This window comes from Strix uralensis, chromosome 7 (assembly GCF_047716275.1).
Source record: "Strix uralensis isolate ZFMK-TIS-50842 chromosome 7, bStrUra1, whole genome shotgun sequence".
NCBI lineage: Eukaryota > Metazoa > Chordata > Aves > Strigiformes > Strigidae > Strix > Strix uralensis.
The window spans coordinates 31,446,689-31,465,016 of record NC_133978.1 but is presented as its reverse complement, the minus strand read 5'-3'; the positions used below and the strand labels follow the sequence as shown (position 1 = coordinate 31,465,016).

At 38.7% G+C, this 18,328-nt stretch overlaps 1 protein-coding gene across 12 annotated transcripts in view; it reads right to left on the bottom strand.

Annotated features, from left to right (window-relative positions):
• RBM20 (RNA binding motif protein 20) overlaps positions 1 to 18,328 on the bottom strand; it is a 108,581-nt gene that overhangs the window by 64,947 nt on the left and 25,306 nt on the right. The window lies entirely within an intron of this gene.

Below are 18,328 nucleotides of genomic sequence, written 5' to 3'. Positions count from 1 at the left end.
CGTCAACAACTATTGGTATCCTATACCGTTTGTTAAAAGGGACAGCACGGATGCACTTCTTCTGGGCACTGGAATGAGCACAGTGTCAATCTAGCAGCCACAGAGTCTCCAGAATAAGGAATCATGAGTAGACAAACCTGTCTGTTAGGCCAAACACTTTGGTAAATTCTAATTCATAATAGAGAATGCAAATGAAACAAAAATACTGTTTGGAAATACTCTCAGCAACTCCCCATGCTGAGTTTTAGAAACTTTCCTTCCTTCCCACTCCCAACAGGGGATGAGCAACAGCCTCAGTGTGTTGTTGAAGAAAGATGCAACTGAACCTCACCCCCTCTGCAAACATCCTTGCTTGCATGGGGCTAATACCTTCCAGTGAAATAATAAAACAGATTCCAGCCAAAATACTTCATCCTGCCTTAGTGCCTAGCAGCCACAGCAAAACACAGAGGTTTTGGTAGGTACTATGCAAACATACACAAAACTAATTCCTGCTGTCCCACTCTTCTCTGTCTTGCAACATCATAAGAGGTTGAATAATAACTTCAAATCTGGATTTACCACATTAAAGATTTGTATTGCTGCTCTTGCCTCCCCAAAATTAACCTTTGGTGTTTCAATCATCTGCAAAATCTTTTCTTCATCCAAGAATTCCAAGGTGCTTTAGTAATTTTGCTTAATTATGTTTTACAGTTTGGGATTGTCAACTATTGAGTGCAATGTACTTTTTACAGGTGAGCAAAGAGAGGGAAGGCAGAGAAATCGAGCAAATCCACCATAAGCAGGACCACGACACTGGCATTTTCTTAAACTGGGTTAGCACGCATGCTTAACTAACAGGAGGTGTACCCACGTGACTTCAGTAAGCCTTCCACAAGTTACATTAATAGTGCTCTGAAGCAAAGGTATTCCTTGCTCATCTAAGCTTACCTAGATACCAGTTGAAACAATGCACAAGACAAATAACCGCAGCTTCTAGAAACGTCCCAGGAAATGAGGACAGCTTGTCTATTCTAAGGCTTGTTACATTTCTTTGTCTTGCAGCTACAATTAATAACCATATGCATAAATTCTAAGATCACTCAAGAATAACTATCCTGCAGCATAAAAATAATCTAAACACTGAGAAACAATTTAAAGCAAATGGCAGTCTTGATAATTGAGATTTTACAGATGTTGCAGGGAAATTGCTTCCTTTCTTCTAGCACTGCCATAATTTTAAGATACAAATATAAACAAATCTTTATAGTGTTACCCATCAGCCTTTGCACACAGCTGCTGTAATCACTCCTCTCCTAGACTTTTCTTATTTTCCATAATGATTTTACCTATTTTGATCTTCCCCTCTTAATCATTCTCTCTTGCAGTGCAGACAGTAAAACACAAATATTATTTAAGTACAGAAATCCTTAAAGTAGATTTCACTGGGGTTAGGGGCTATTTTTAGCCCAGCTAGCACAGAGATGCACTGAAGTGTTTACTAGCTTGAACATAGGTCATAAAGTCTGCATTTGTCATTACCAAAGACCACCTGCAGTTTAGATAATTTATTATCAGTGACAACTGTTTATTACTTTCCAACAGGCAAATAAATTTAACCCTTCTCTTCCAGTCATAAAGCTCCTGAGTGAAAGCTACAGCAGTGACCTTTGTGGTGTCTCTCAAGTATGTCTTTTAATCCTTGCGCCTACAGAAACATACAGGGGAATCGCTGACCTTAGAGTTACAAGCTTTCCATGCTGCTCAGGTCTTCCAGTGGGAAGTGCCAACTAGACACCCAGAGCCAAAACCCCTCAGGAACCTCCCAGAAACAGCAGATAAGTTATCCAGAGAACAAAACAAGCCCATCTGCAGAAGACAGTGAAAAGCTGTCAAGAACCCAGACCTGAGAACTGGATACATTACTGAATATCCAACTACTTCACATTTTATCAATTTCAATACTATTTCACCTCAAATTAACCCTGCAGGTAATTGTAAATCCCTACAAAATATTCAGATATGAAATGGAAAGCCATTTATTTTGCACAGTATTTTTGACTGTCTCCTCTACTGCCTTCATTACCTATTATGTTTGTATTAGTTTCCTGTTGTCTGTCACCATCTCTCTATGTCCCTACTGCAAACTCACGAAGAACTTCCTAAAGAAGTTTCCTGGCCCACCTCTCCCTCGCTGACTGCTTTGGGTAGGAGGCTGAGGGAAGCTGTTAAGGGGAACAAGATCTTAATTCAACAGGTTTGGACAAACACAAGAATTTGATCGTAGGCAGTGATTTACAGGATAAGTACTGAATAGCTCTATGGTTGGTCTTTTCTGCTTTATTAAACAGTGACTGCATTTCAGCCCAGAAAAGCTGCTCTATGGTTCAGTCTCGTAATAAATAATACAAAGGATGGAGGAAGGGATTGCATGTTTTTTCAAATCAAGGTAATTCTCCCTGGGAATACTGTATTGTTATATTTGCCCACCACACTACAAATCTGGTAAGCCTAGATTCATAGTCACCCTTGGTTTTCTTTATAGTCAATAGATAAAGTTGATGGTCAACAAATAAAGACACATGAAGGTTATAATCTGGATTTTGGATTGCCTAGATTAAGAACAATGTAACATTTCTCTATAACTAATTACCACAAGAAAACAAGTTTGGTCTTTTCTTTATAAGTCTAATGAACAGAATTTGAGCTTCTGAAGACAAAACTGTTAGATTCCTGTTTTTCTTCTCTTTATAATGAATTCATGTTAAATAAAGCATAACTCATGCTTTAAGCATAACTCATGCTCAAAGCATAATTCATGTTAAATAAAGCATCTAAACCAGGTACACAGCCTCACCTGGAATCCATTCTTTAACCACAGAAAACAAATCTGATATCTGACTTCCAAAACAGAATGATCACCTCATTCCTCACCAACTCCAGTTCACTATATAAATTATTCTTGATGAATTCTCATTTGATATTTGGGTGGACACAATTCTTCAGCAGTTAATGTCCAGAGAACCCAAGCTTAGTCTGTATCATTTGTCATGCTTAGATGAATACTCATGTAAATAATTTTACACAGTGAATTAGTATCAACGATGTAAATAATCACCATGACCTCCTCAACTTCATTCCTTGGGATATTCAGGGCAATTAAAACCAACCATCCTGATGTTATTCCAAAACTTGCTGAAACCAAGAGAAATATTTCTATTTATTTCCATCGAAAATAATGAATTCTTTTAATCATACACTAGGGACTTTAAAAGTGGTGTCTCTGACCTCTGAGTCCTTAACTCATTTGCAATCAAAATATTCTGTACAAAAGTACTGGGCAAGAAAACACCAGTAAGTCTCCTGGGGTCTCCTGCCAGACTACCATAGCCTGCAGTCTCCAAGGTTAGGCTTCTGGTTCTCTACCACCAAGCAGCAAACCTGACAAGCCAGTCCTGGGAGAGCTGGCTGCAGACAGGGCTATCGAGGCTGGTCTGCTCAGTCTTCAGCAAAGAGCTGGGCAACGCACGACTTGAGTCTCACATTTGTGGAGGCAGGAACCTACAGCACTGGCTGCAGCTGAGGCTCAGCTCCTGGCTCTGTGGCTGGTGCTCAGATGCCCCAGGAACCCAGGCACATGCTGCTAAAGCCATCACCAACTGCAGCTTCTCTGCAGAGAGCCCCTCCAGCCCCAGCCTCCTGAGCCAAGGGGCCAAAGCAACTCAAAGATCTCAGCAGGAACGCAGCGATGGATGCAGAGGCAGTACCTCTCTCAAGCAGGGAGCTCCTGCTTGGATCTTTTGAGAGGAAAAAAATGACCAGTCAGAAATTTTCTCTCTCAAATGCTTGTAAGAAAAAGTCCAGTAGTTCAAGATCACACAATACAGGCCACATTTTTTTCATAGAGGGACACTGCTTTAAAAAGCAAGCTGACACATTCTGCACTGGGTTTATCTTCTACATGATTTCACATTCTGTGCCAAATCCAGCACATTATAATAATCTTGTCCTGGAATGGAATGTGGGAGAAATTATTTATTACATATAGTCACATAAGTATGTATCTCTAAAAACAATCTGATGTTGTACATATTAGTAGCTGGGATGATAAATACATAAACAGTTTACTGTCTCCCTCTTCTATGAGGATTATAGTTCTCTACTCCTTGGCATGCACTTTGGATTGTGCAACAACATAATTATGCAGCATTCTCACATACTTTTGAGCTATGGAGGTCTTGTGCCAGGTGTCAAGTTTGTTAAAAAAATCTTTTAAGTAAATTTTTAGGCTCTTGCGTTCAATTGCTTACTGACACAGTTAAATACCTTCAAAATCTGTGTTCCTGTCAACCCTGCTTGAACTGAGGAAGACTGAAAAATAACATTTGTTCATAATTCTAGAACTGACTTACACCATTGAGCCACATGGAGCCCAAACTTTGGTCTGGTTGCACAAATGATTGAGAAAAACACACACAATTGAAATTAAGGATGCCAGATTTACTGCTGGGATATGCTGCTGCATTTCCACTGATCTCCATAGCATTAGTTAAGAGCGAAGGTCACTTGGCATTCCAGCGTGCTTGAACAACTGGCTGAAGAGCAATGCCACGGGTTCTGGAGAGCTTCTGAACACTAACAGAGCACAGGAGAGGTGAACAAGGGCAAGATGTCACTGATGCAATGAGGTATGTCTTTACAAAAAAGTAGAGGAACTCATGAGAAAGAGATTGAGTGCTAACAGGTTTTCAGAGATCTGATTCATCAACAGAAAAAATAAGGCACTTGGTGATAATTTTGTTAGAACTTACACTGCAACTACTATTTAATCAATATCGTTAATTGCATTCATTACAGTGAATATTTACTTACTGATAAACAAACCTTGTCATATTTGTCAATGACAATCAACTCTTCAGAGGAAGGCTAAAAGCCTCACAGCCCTCTGATGAACATGTTAACATCAAGACAACCAATAGTAAGGAACTGAAATTGGCTGGTTAAAAATGATGTTCAACTGGCTGCTGTACGTCTCCTCAGACTATCCAGCTCTCATGATGTCTGAGAGACTAAAAGCCTTTTTGGCAGTATGATCTTTGCAGGTGTAGGGTAATGTGTATCTCCTGCACATCAGATTCCTGCCTCTCTTGTCCCTCAAACTCATTTTCAAGCTTTCAGTTTTGCTCTGCTAAAGGGTCCCATGCTACGCAGGTGAACATGCAGAGCTCCTGCTGCTTTTGGGGTGTGATCTGAACAATAGTGCTATTCTCACCTGTTCATATAAAAAAAAGCAGTAAAATCTGCGGGAAAAAAAAAGCTGCTATGGTGGAGGGATGCTGTATTTTGGGAAACACGACAGCAGAAGATCCCCAAACTTAGAGGTTTACAATGAGGCCCCAAATTTCAGGACAGCCCAAGAAAAGCTACTGATTTTAGAGTCCTCAGAAAACTAAGCACCCAGTGGAATGGTGTTCTTCAGCTCAAGTGTAGCAGAGCTAGGGCTCTGATATAATATACAAGGATTAAGCAGTGGGCTTACAATACTCTTTCTGAAGATTAGTATAAGATTTCCTTCTTAGATAATGTAATCATGTCATGAGTCAGTCCCATTTCTTCTAGTCATCAATATCTTTCTGCACTGCCACTAACATATTCCTCATTTTCTGATTCCTAGGGAAGACATCCCACTAGGTTTTGGTGTAATCCTTTTTTCCCCACACAGGCTTGTTGTATAACTTGCTGGCTAACATATCCACCAGGGAATGGAACACAGAATTTATCTGATGTTCCTACATTACTGCCCTGGAGCAGATGCTCCAGCACAGAAGATTTTCAGATTATCAGGGGGGGTAAGAGGAATGTCACAGCCTCTGCTGGTCTATGTAAGGACATTTATGAAAAAGACAGCTGGTATAAGATTGCTATGTTCTCCTCCCCTGATGCAACAAAAGGTACTTTAAAAATATTTTTAAGCTGAAGGTTATTTTTCAAAATACAACAGAATGAGAATTTCATTCCTCCAGCTGATGAAGTTGTTCCCTTGATGCTGAAATAGCCTCAGAAACATATTATTATCCTTCCTCTCAGTCCCCACATACACCAGCAGACATTTCCATTAGGTACACTGCTCACAAAGCACTCAGACAAGAGGCCAGAATCATGGTATACTGCCCCAACAAAACAGGCTGTTTCTTGAAATAAACAGGAGTCTGTTTTCTTGAGGTGAAGGTAACTTCTCCCCTACTCTGGTAGGGGGGAAACATCTGGGGTATCTCACTTTGATGAGCAACAGAACAATTAAACACTTAAGAAGAAAAGTAACCCATCAGCTTGTGGAGTAAAAGAGAATCACGTTTTGTATGTCAAAATGCAATGGAGGCACAAAGTTGCATAAACGTTAATGAAATTTCAGATTGCAGTCCCTCAGTTGTGAACAAGGAGTTACACCTTTTATCTAACAACAAATGAATACAACTCACGCAAGAAAAAGAAATAACATCTACATGAGAAAATAAGCAGCAGGGGAAATCAGTCTGTAAAAGCTTCATTCCTAAGATATTTATGTATCTGGCACGGGTCAAGCACCAGAAAAGACGCATGAAGGAGAAAGGTTGTGATGGGCATCTATGTCGCCACAGCTCTGGAATGCTGCAGCGTATGTTTAAAGAAAGCCCCTCTGAGAATTGCAGGATCCACATAGCACAGCGCACACATGGTGCACAGTACAGCGTTATCTGAGGAGCGGATCTGAACAAGAAAAACATCTGCATCTCCTCCTGTTTGCATGGCTACAATTTCTCCTTCGCGAGGGAATTAGATGCCCCATCTGCATTAGAGCAAGCGCTAGCCAGCACACAGTTTTCCTCTGGAAGGGATTTTTCTCTAAGGACAAAAGCTGCTTTGAGAGTTGAACTTGAAGCTATTCCCCTCACAATGTACTTCAGTGACATTTAAAAAAAAAAAAAAAGATAAAAAAAAAATCAGCTCTGCCACAGTTTTTCTGAGTGTTAGCTTATTAAGGTAATATTTGCACTTTTTCGATGTGTTTTCCATGTTGGAAAGCCACCGGAAGATGAACAAAACTGATCATGCATATATAAGTACCATGACAGACCTGACAAAAATAACATTTAACCAACGAGCAGGAGCCCGCAGGACAAATGCATGTGGGTTTACCCATTTTGCTGTGCATGACTTGGCTGTGTAATACATATTTTGCATCAGCTTCTGTCCCGACTTTGTTCACATCAAACCCTTGTAAGAAGATCAACAAGCTCTTAGGAGGATATGAAATTACTGATACAACAGAACCCACATAAGCCATGACTTAATTCAGCCAAGTGTCCTTAGCTGGCCACCTCTTCCTAGAGTATTCCCAGCTTCCACAGAAGCAAGAGACCAATATTTAAGAGTCAGCAACAGTTTAGCTAGAGTTTTACACTATTTACTTCCATTTCTCTTTTTTTCCCTGTAAGGTTTCCATGTGACAGAAGAGTAATTTGCAACTGATACCACTGAAATACATGACTTTGCATACATTACCCACTATGGTGCAGCATAGAGATATTTCAAGCTAGCTTAAAATAAACTGGCTTGAGCACAAGAAATGGGTCTAGATGTAACAACACGGAGCTCTGCCATGGCTTCATCTATCCCAACAAGGACCAAAAGCAACTGGCACAGCTTGCAGATACGTTAGGCTTGGATCAGTGCCCATCTCTGAGCTCAGCTTTGTGTGTGCAGGCTCTGTCACTCCTACCCCATCTTTGAGCAGGCATTTAATTCAATTTTAACAGCCCTTCTGCAGAGAAAGTTTAGACTCCTGCTACCCATGTCCTCATGCACAGCCACTTGTCATCAGCCCTTGCAGCAACACCCACATCAACACCAAACAGGCAAATTAGCTGTGCCACATACCTCTACAGCAGCTGTGTCATCAGCAGAAAGCAGGAGCCTAAACCCCTCCCTCGCAACCCTATGGAGACCCTGCACTAGAGCAGCAGGCGTCCTGCACTGCTGCCGCACTGAGCAGGGGCCGCAGTATTTTTAAGAGTAAGGAACAAAGTTTTCATGCACCTCAAAAGTGATTTAAAACTAAGGGAGAAGGGGAAGTGGGAGAGGAAAAATACATGATTTTTCTCCACATCTGTATGGCATGGGAAATTGACCTTCTTAGGATATCTGGTCCTTCTAGGATATAAAAATTATAACAACTGGAAAAATAGCAAAATGATGACATAAAAATCAAAATGAAACATCTAAGAAACAAAAGTATTTTCAAAATTATACTAGTAGTTTTGAATTTTAAAAAAGATTTGTAAAGTATTCAACATCCTCTCCTTTTTGGCTTTTGTTTTTATATACATTAAAAGTCCTTAAAACTGCAAAAATCAAAGAAAGAGGATCAGACATGAAATTCCTGATTATGTAGGAAGAAAGTATCCAAAACCCAAAGAGTTAAAAGATCAAATGTTTAGTATACTTCCAAAGAGCAAGCCCATACTCAGTCATTCATCAAGTTTAGCTCTTCCCGGATTCAGCGTTCCATTTTTTCTGCCTTTAAAGCACCTCCTAAACATCACCTCCACAACACCACCTAAACAAACGATGCACTTGAATGCATAGTGCATCTTTTATGACCTGTTAGACCAGGATTTCCTGAAGCAGGTTCACGAAAGAGACCATATGGAAGAGGATTTCTTTCCACATACACAACCTAATTTAATTTTCAGTTGCTTCTGTATTTTAGTATTTTTTTATGCTTCAGTTCAATTTGTACTCCACTCCCCCTCCCACTCAAGACAGGAATCTAGAAATATAAAGGGTAAGTCCAGGAAAAACTCACAATTTATTACAGAGGCTTACTTAAAAGAAAAAACAGCTACAATGGATTAATGTATTTCCTTTCCCACAGCTTTTTCACTTAAACCATAACTGTGCATATTTACCGCAACTCTTCCACCTGCCAGTGGCATTGTGCTGACACATCCAGTGTGCAGGCTGCGGGGACTGACAGCAAGGAGACAGGTCCCACCACTGCTCTCAAACTTTGTGATTAATATGGTATGAAGCCTGGTGAAAAGCCACACTTACGGACATTGCTGACTATCAACAGTGACCCAAATCCTTGTTATTCCAGCCATTTATCCTAATCCTGAGTCAAGTCTTTAACAACAGAAAATGCTCACGAACAAAAACCAAAACAGATTGTTGTCAAAAGCTTAAGTCAAGGGCTATAATCAGATTTGCTCCTTTTTCTTACAAGAAGTCCTGCATAGCCTGTGTAGCGGAAGAATAAATGGCTAATGTAGGCATTTCCTTTTTTTTTTTTTATGCAAAGCAGTACAACCAAAGAGGAGGTACTACATTTTTTCAAGGTCAAATCGAGTCCACATCACTGTCAGAGTTTATCCTTTAAATCTGAACCTTTCAGCAGGCATATATATAAACACACACACATCTGACAACATGGGAAGTGTTACTGATAGGTAAGTTATGTAAATGATATGACATACTATAATCACCTTTAAATTTCTTCTTGGATTCCAGAGGTTTCTGGAAGAGATCAGCCAGCCACATTGTCACTCCCGTGCCCCAAAGTGACAAACCCACTAACTGCAGCGATGTCACAGTAATTCTCCCAACAGTTCAGTGACCTCTTTGCAAACCTCTCTCCAGCCTAACACCGGCCTGAATAAACCTAGCTCCTCCGCAAATTGAAAAAAGTATATAAAAGCCTATAAGTTGCTTTCACGTAGTGAACTTCCAGAAAAAGTGATGTTTCTCTTCTTGTTTGGGATGGCAGGTCTGTTTTGGGGGGGTTATTTCTCAAATGTCACTTTTAATTACTAATAAGCAAGTTGACCACAATTCTGACACTGACTTCAAAAGTCCACTGGTTTCAACAGGAGTTTCATCCCTCTTTCATATTTCCTTTCTCTCTAACACTTTCTACATGAGTTATGGAGAACCCCCAATTGCAACTGGCCGAGATGGGCAACCTCTGAACAAAACGCAGCCATTTTAGCATCTTGAGAAGGCCACTGAAGCCCACACATAAATCCTGGTTGTCTAGAAAGCTGAAATAAGAGAGTTTCTCGGTCTACTGGGAAATACAGCCAGCCTGGCTACCAGGATCCTACTGATGCACCAAACAGCAGCAACACAGCCAGCAACGGATAAATAAACCCAAGTAGCTCCCACACAATGGAGAACATTGACTCCTTCCAGAGGCTAAAGTAATGCAGCCTCCCTTTGCCGAGAGCAATAACCAGGCTTTGTGAAACAGATGCTTTATCACTGGGAATTGAAATCAGATCTATCAGTTTGCTGTGCAGGAGTCACCCAAGATGCCCAACCTCAGATACTTCCAACCAGGCTTCACACTCAAAACCATGGCCTGAACACAGACAGCCTTTCCCTATCCCCATGAAGCATCCAGGCAGGTGCCTTTTCCTTAGAATGGACCATTACCATTAATGACCCACATCAATGCTCTTCATGCTCATTTTTTTAAAAAAAAAAAAGGGGGGGGGGGGCAAGCTTTCTTAACTTTCTGCTATAAAACTCATTCATTTACATCTTAGCACAAAGAAGATTCCCATGTGCAGCACACTAGTCTCATCTGTCATCAAGCTGTGAAAAAAAAGTCCACTGATCTTGACAAGCTAGGAGGTAAGAAAATGACTTTTGGTCAAGAGTGTCAGATGACATGGCAATCTCATCAAGGAATCTCATAAGAAATATCACCCATTGCTGTTCATAAACACAAGCCTGGTTTGGCTATATTCAATTACAAGCAAAGAAGGTTAATTAAGCAGTTCATGATATGGAATGGCTAAAGCATGTGCAATCTTATTTATGTTCTCTGCACCTGTGTTTTCTACGGTTTAAATTATAATACTGATCTTTTAAACTGCACTCAGGGAGTATCCCAGTTCATTCACACGAGAGAGAGTAATATGTTCTATTTTTAATCAATATGTAAACAAAAAAGGATGCAAGATATTGTAGAGCCTTACCAGTAGCCAAATACATATTGGCAAATTACTATTAAATTGTTGACTCAAGGCAACCCAAGTACTCCCAGAACTAGTCTGTGTGCCCAGTTCACTTGTTGGTGTTATTCCTCTCCTTTCTTCTCTCTGTGTTTATACCTTCTCTGTTGTGCTTCAATTCACATTCTTTAATTCACGGTATTATGGGAACCTCTTGTAGCTCATCTTTCAAACCAGACTGTAACCTCTACCCGCGTAAGCCGCAACTGCATTTTCCAACTCTCAGAGCAATGAAACCATACAATCCTTGCTAAAGCCCTCTAATCCTTAACAAAGTCTTTGAGGTAGAAGCAACCACTCCTGTCAGATGTGCACAGCGCCTATGGGAACGGCACAGAGACCTCTCAGCCCCCGCGCAATCTAAGCCGTAGCAATACCGAGGGGGAGAGCTCTGGCTACGAGGTTGCCGGTGCAGCCCCGTGCGCCGTGGGCCGCCTGCTTGCCCCACCAGCAGCCTCACCAGCGATGTCACCGTGGAGCGAGGGGCAAGCTGTCCTTACGCCTGGAGTCCCCCGCCTACGGCCAGGTGGGTAATACAGCAGGTTTACTGCAACTGCCTACTCTTTTCCTAGCACCAGTGGACTGTTCCTGCCCTAAATATTGTGAGAAACAGAATGTCCCCACACTTTTTCTTAGTTATTACATTTTTAATTAGTTATTGCAGTATAATGGTAGATTATTGCATTGTCTGTAATTTCATCCTTTCTGTATTTCAGCCATTACTCTCCACAGATTTTACAGGAGTTACCAGATATTTCCCAGGTATTTTTGTTTTGCATACCCCTTAAAAGTACTTGAAAACAAAGCACTGATAATCGGTCTGGATATAAAAATCAAAAGGAATCTAATACAAACTATTTTTCAAAAAAGCCAGCTAGGTTCAAGCCTCCTAAACTCATTTCAAGAATAAAAAAAAAAATCACCATGTATAGAAGAAAGAAGAGATAGTATGATATGTGTGTGTGTCTAAACAGGGAATTCCTGATATATGCAATGGCTCTGCATTTCCATACTGTTTTAAAGGGTATGGGTAACGTACTATGGTGTTTTTGTATGGCAAACGTTTTCCCTTAAGCTAAAAGAAGAAAACTGGCTCCATAAAGAAAAAGTACAGCTATACAATTGAAAAAAAATTAAACTCTTTTCAAGATATTTAAATGCATGCAAAGGAAAACAAAGTTTCTATCCTTTACAATTTTAAAACGCAACATAAAAACCACTGTAATAGTTAAACATAATTATTAGTTGACTTGTGTGTTATAAATATGTGGATTAATGGTCATTAACAATATTTATGTAATACACCTTTTGGATAGCCCCCCAAAAATCTAATGCCAAGCACATCAAAGGACTGTCTGACCAACATGAAAAGCTCATATTGTTCAACCGTTGTAGTACACTGACATTTAGTTATAACATTAAAATGCTTTTGCATTCATTCCCTGTACTCTCTGGACAGCACAGAACACTACTTACTGAGCTCAGTGAGGATTTCAAGAAAATTTACTTCATTGCCAGCATTAATATGAATACATTAACTTCAAAGAAACAGAAATTATGTAACATTTTAACTACTCTCCATACTGATAAAATGCCTTGTTCAAGAGATTCATTGTATTTCCTTACCACCATTCAATGGTCCTTCATCTTTGCTATATGTTTATTATACTGTGCCTCTTAGAAATATACAAATTACTAAAAAAAATTACTTTGAAAAAATTTGACTGAAAAGGATAAAAAAGTGTCAGTTCAAGCCAGTTGTTACTATTTTTTAAAAACCAGTTTCTAACATAAACAATTACTTTTAGAGCATTCACAAAGAATGAGCTGGCTTATAAATAAGATGTTTCTACTGTAACAGCTAATGTCTAGGGAAATTTTCATTTTACTTTTTTCCAACAAGCCAACAGCATAGCAGCTTCTAGCTGTACGTGCAACTCAAACCTCTCAGAAAAGCAATACAGAAATACAAATCTCTTAAATGTTGAATAGAGTGCCAGGAGTATAGTAATGGAAAATTATTCTAACAGTTATAGCAACTATGATACTTTCTCCCAAGTAATTAGAAAAACCTCTCTTATATACAGGGTTTTTTTGCTTTTAACTGTTATTCTCCCCTGCCCCCCCCCCCCCCCACTCTGTTTCACAGAAAAAGCAGTGCATACCCCGTTTTAGATTATGGAGGATTACACAGTGTTAAAACTGTCAGAAGAAAGAGTGAACACAAACTGTGAGCCAGATTAACACAAATGCTCTTTCACCAGGATTTTCCTCCCATCACCTAATTTCATAGTTTTTTTTCCATATAAAATATTTTCTATTTCTTAAATTTAAAAGTAATCCTTCAGACAATCTTGTCATTATCTTTATCTGAACCTATGAAGTAGATATGTCCAGTGCTATAGTTTCAGTATTTTGCAGACTTCTTTGTTAAGAAGGATGTAGCCAACACAGCCGACGCATTATCTCTATTGTAGTTTGTGGCAATTTAAAGATTTTCTTTTAAGACGACAATTATACAAGAGATAAAATTGAACATTCATTCTTAGTAACCAAAGCTGACTTCCAAAACAATCACATTCTAAATCTCTGAGCACATCATTCAGACCTGTACTCAAGAAAAAACAGCAGAAACTCAGCTGACCGAAAAAGCCATGAGCGTCCTTATCACTTGGGATTTACCATAAAAATGAAACAACAAGAATTAATGCACTCAGTTGCCTCTCAATCCATATTACATATCCTCCCTAATAGGCAGGGTTTTTTCAATATTAAAAACATCAAACACAAGTTGATGAACTTTTGAGATTATGTGCTATCATAAATGATGAGTAGTGAATAGAAAAAGCAGTCATTAACGTACTCACCTACTAGTTTCAAGAACACATAATTACAACTATGGCTGTCAACTTTTCCACGTCAGAGTTTCCCTGCAAACTTTAAAATTCCAGAAATAAAGATGACTGTAACCACATTTTTTTATTATGACTACTTTCTAAAATATATTGTAACATGTATTCTGAACCAGATTCTGTATTTTTATATTAAGAAATTCTATACTTACTAATAGGCAGCTAATTAGGCCACTGATTTAAATGAACAATCTTTGAAATAGAAAGCAGACCTTTAGTAAGTTTCCCAGATAGGTTTTATTATTGCTATACCTGAAATCTAGAAGTGTTAGAGCCAGGATATGGTAGCCCATTATTGTTTCCCCATTGCAAATGAAACAAACAAAATAACAGAAACCCAACAAATCTTTTTGACATGATACAGAGAGACCTAAACCAGCTTTAACCAAATTAAACATCTCTACTTATTTGAAATTGTTGACAGAATTCACCAACAGAATCTTTAGCTGAAAATGGAGACAGATGAATAATTAATAAGAAGTAGTCTAGAAATTATTTTCCTTTCACAAATTGTCCACCGAAATATTTCTTCTTCTATTAGCTGGCCAATTAGCTGAGTAACTGTTGAATCACATTCTGTTAAAAGCTGACTGATAATATGACATACTTGGGCGATTTTCACTGCACATTGATCAGAGAAAACACCTTCAGGCTCTACTGAAAATGCACAGGTATTTTTTAATACTCTTTCAAGCACAGAAGGAACTTCCCTTAACCTGATTGTGTGCTTAATGTTCCCTGCTTTGTTGAACACTCAAGCAAGTGAAGTCACCTTAAACAGAAAGCAGTTAAAAATAAAGGCAAAAATTTGATGCATTTGCTTAAAAAATTCCGATTGGATAGTGAAATGCACTAAAAATTACTCCAAGGATTTTTTGTTATTTTGGGGTTTTTTTAAATAAATGCTAAAACCAGGCTAAACAGTCTCCCAGAAGTTACTTGTTGAAATTATTTTACGGTTTTCCAAAGGAGGACTGGGTTCAGATTTTACAGTCCAGATCCTCCAGTAGAAAACTTGCCCTAACACTAAGCTCCCACATAACACAGAAACTCGGCCCCTAAAGGCCTTTAGTCTATCAGAAATCAGCTCCAGCAATAAGCTTCAAATGCTGGGTCTAGTAATTCCAGGTGTTCTTAAAGCCATGTTAGCGTCACAGATGGAGAGGATTTTTACCCTTCCCCACATCCTGTTTTAAAAAGCAGATGTGGGGGCTCCCGGGACCCTGACAGACAACTCTTTGTTCCCACTTGATTGGAGGGCGTCCAAGCATTCTCGCTAAAGAAAACGGGGTTTCTGTGTCCAGTTGTGCTATGAAGAAAAAAAAAAAAAAACCAACCTAATTTCACAGGCTCTTTAGGGGGCACTTTTCAATAAGAGTGGCCAAGGTTACCAACACCTCCACAGGTTCGTTGGTTGGTTTATTTTAAGGTCATTTTTATTTTGTTTTTCTCCCAAGCCCGAAAATGTAAGTGAATAAATTTCCATGAATGTAACAGCTCTAAGATTTAAGATCCATCGATGAGAATTGGGCTTGGGCTTCAAATTGTCCCATGTCAGCTATTCATAAAGGAGTATTTGAAATCACTAACTGAATGCAATGAGATTATTTTCCTGCTCAACAAAGCCAAGATTCCCATTCTTTCTTTCGTAATTTTATTGAGAAATTCAGTATTTATTCATTCTGTGTGCTGTTTAACAGAATTTAATACCGGACATTAACAGCTATTTTGCTGTTAATCAGAGAGCATGTGGAGGATTCCCTGGCATGTTTCCTCAAGCAAAGATTCAGAAAAAGAACTGCTAATTCTATAAAGGAAATTTTCAAGCTCCAGCAGGACTAACAATCAGAAAACCCCAAACCAACAGACTTTAGCAACTTTGTATGCAGGTATAATTCTGACAGAGTTGACCAGGAGTCTCTAAAATATTAATTTTTGGTACAAGCTCACTGTGATATATGATGAAAAGACAGAAAGGAATATAAAATGTATTCGCATGTTCCTGGAAAGGAAGAGTTCGTGCTCCCTGCTGCTCTTTGGGGCTAATAAAATGGAATATATTTATTGGTATAATAGGGCTTCTAAAACTGCACAATTTGCTTAGTTATATGCCTGTAATGTATATGCACTGAGTAAAAAGCCACATGTGAATAACTGGTCCAGAGCTAATTATTCCTAAGGAATATAATTCCTTTCTGGTTTTATTAGCGTATCTTAACAATGGCTTCAGACTATTTTTAAAAGATAAATAAACCTCATGTCCCATCAAGGTGATATTTGATATATTGTGCAAATGAGTAATCTGTAGCTTAAACAACTCCTTCACAGGTTTGCTTACAGTGCTGTATGCAGCAGGTCGCTGCAAGCACTGAAAAGTTCAGCTCATAGTTTAGCAACACCAGTGTTCAGACATACAACACTGCATCAGCAACAAGATTATTAGATTTTCTTTGCCACTACATTTACTGGGAAACACTACACTCAAACCATATTGAAGATCATCAGTAAAATCCGCTAAAAAGAAATTTCTATAACTTTCATTCCAGCTAAAATAAAAGCAGAAAAACACAGGTCATTGCTTTAGAAAAAGTCCAAGTGAAAGGACAGCAAAATACCGCTAAAGGAATCTATTACGTTCAGCACAATTCTAATACTCTGCTGACCTGTATCACCTGTTTGATACATGAAGAGCCTGAAAGCTGTTTTTTCGGAAATTTAAAAAGTCACCCTGACAAATTTGAACATAGAAAATATCAATATATTGTGGGTGTTAAGCCATTTCAACTACCCAAATAGAACATTTTGGCTGTTTAAATCCTTGAAGATAGGTGGCTTAAAGAAGAAATCCCAAGTCTCTAACTGGAGAGGTGGAGAGGATCTGGCTGGGACCAAAGCAGCTCATTCTTTACTATAGTTCTTTTTCTTCTTTTTTTCCCCTCTCGTCTTTTTTCCTTTTTTTGTGACAGTTTCAAGACAGGTGAATGACACTGAAAAAGATAAACACTTCCATATGGCAGCTCTACAGATCTCTAACCAGAAACCACATACAAGCCACTGAAAAACAGACTGTACACTTTTTAACAGGTAAACGTTTTGGCACCTACTCATCTAGTCCTAGGAGTCACTGGGGATTAATCCACATTTAACATCCATAGGATTGAACAGGGCTTCAGAGCAGTCTAAATTTATTATTTTTATAAGAGCATTTAACAAATCTGTGCAGCCAGAATTGCAGAATCCCAGGACAAGGAGTGACTGAGTTGTGTGATCTGGATTTTTTAGTTAACACAACAACTAGGACTGTATGCAGTTAACACGGAAGTGGCACTCATGGGGATGACTGCAACAGAAACTATCATAACAGTGTAACAGTAATTAATAACATACACTGTCAAAATTTTCCTAAAGGATATGAAGATCTTTGTCACTACAGGAAAAACAGGGGCATAATTAAACTACGATTTATTGTGTGGTTTTAACTCAATTCCTGTTTTTCACCTGAGACTGTAACTGAGAAATTATCTATACTGATATAAATAAAAAGCACGATATCAAGGAATATCTGTTCAGCTTTTCTAACTTCTTTTTAATCTCACTCAATACCAACATGTAGCACTTGTTTTTATTTGCTACAGAAATATTCTGAGTCAGATTATCTTTAGTCAGATTTCAATAAAACTCTTGCCAACCATTTTAAACCAGTTAACACAAAACCCCATGAGACTAACATTGCAGATAACGAAAAGATAGACATACAGCAGTTAACACGTTGAAGACGTCCAGGGAAGGCCTCATAAGTGAGCTACTGGACTGTGTGAACTGCCACTGTAATGACATGTTTTCTCTGATTGAGACTTTATATTGAAAGATGAAAGAATTTCAGTTTTCCTTTGTTCAAAGCATATTTCTTTCTCATACAGAGATTTGCATCCATTCCCTAATAAGATCATATAAATGCAGGTGTTGAATACTAGCTTCTGCCAGGCTTCACTAACACAAGTTCAAATACATATTATTTGTCACCTTAATTTTGTTTTTCAGGCATAATTCACAACTATTGCTGATTACACAACGATTGTTCATGTCAGCAGGCATCCCAACAAAGGGCATAAAAAGCCCTCAGTAACCTCCGAACAAAAAGAAAATTCCATATTTTCCATGAAGAAAAGATTCCTGTAAGATATTTCCCATGATATAATTAAGTTGAAGAGACAGAGGCAACTTAACGATTATTAATAATTACATTCTTATACAGTTTGAATACATTAAAGAGCATTCATTTTTCTGTTAACACGTAAGTTTATGCATTTTCACTTCCTCCTTCGAAGTCCTTCTTAAATTTTGCAAATGCGTCTTTAGATAGGGAACCATTTACCAGTT